The following is a 1,045-nucleotide window of genomic DNA, read 5'->3' as shown; positions in this document are numbered from 1 at the left end:
CACCCAACTGACATTTTTTATTTCTTTTTTTTTTTTGGGTCGGAGTTTCACTTTTGTTGCCCAGGCTGGAGTGCAATGGTGCGATCTTGGCTCACTGCAACCTCTGCCTCCCGGGTTCAAGCGATTCTCCTGCCTCAGCCTCCCGAGTAGCTGGGATTACAGGCATGCGCCAAGTGCCACCACGGCCGGCTAATTTTGTATTTTTAGTAGAGACGGGGTTTCGCCATGTTTGTCAGGCTGGTCTGGAGCTCCCAACCTCAGATGATCCACCCACTTTGGCCTCCCAAAGTGCTAGGATTACAGGCGTGAGCCACCGCGCCTGGTCCGAGTTATTCTTAATGAGTTTCTGTTTGGGGTGATGAAAAAGTTCTGGAAATAGTGGTGATGCTGCACACTGTGAATATATTTACTGCCACTTAACTGTGCACTTATATAGTTAAAATTTTATGTTATACAGTATATATTTTACCACACACAAAAAGAATTCTTCCTGGACTTTAAAACACAAGCAGAATGAATAAAGAAAAGAATGCCTCATCATTTGCACATTGTGGATGCACAATAAGGCAGTAGAGTCCCAATATCAATGCCCATTCATGAAAATCAAAAGTGGTTGTTTTTGTACCTAGAGTAGTCAAATTAGTAGACAAAAAGTAGGATGGTGGTTACTAGGGGCTGGGTGTATGGGGATTAGGGAGTTTTTGTAGTTGTTTTTGGGTTTTTTTGAGACAGAGTATTGCTCTGTAGGCCAGGCTGGAGTGCAGTGGCCCAATCTCAGCTCACTGCAACCTCTGCCTCCCAGATTCAAATAATTCTCATGCCTCAGGCTCCTGAGTAGCTGGGATTTCAGGTGCCTGCCACCACACCCAGCTAGTTTTTTTGTTTTTAGTAGAGACTAGGTTTTGCCATGTTGGTCAAACCCCGCCTTGACCTTCCAAAGTGCTGAGATTACAGACGTGAGCCACTGGACCCCGCCGCGAGTTCTTTAATGGGTATAGTTAGGGAAGAAGAAAAAATTCTGGAGAGGGATGGTGGTGATGGGTGC

Source organism: Colobus angolensis, unplaced genomic scaffold, assembly GCF_000951035.1.
Source record: "Colobus angolensis palliatus isolate OR3802 unplaced genomic scaffold, Cang.pa_1.0 Scaffold452, whole genome shotgun sequence".
NCBI lineage: Eukaryota > Metazoa > Chordata > Mammalia > Primates > Cercopithecidae > Colobus > Colobus angolensis.
Note: the sequence above shows the minus strand (reverse complement) of the source record.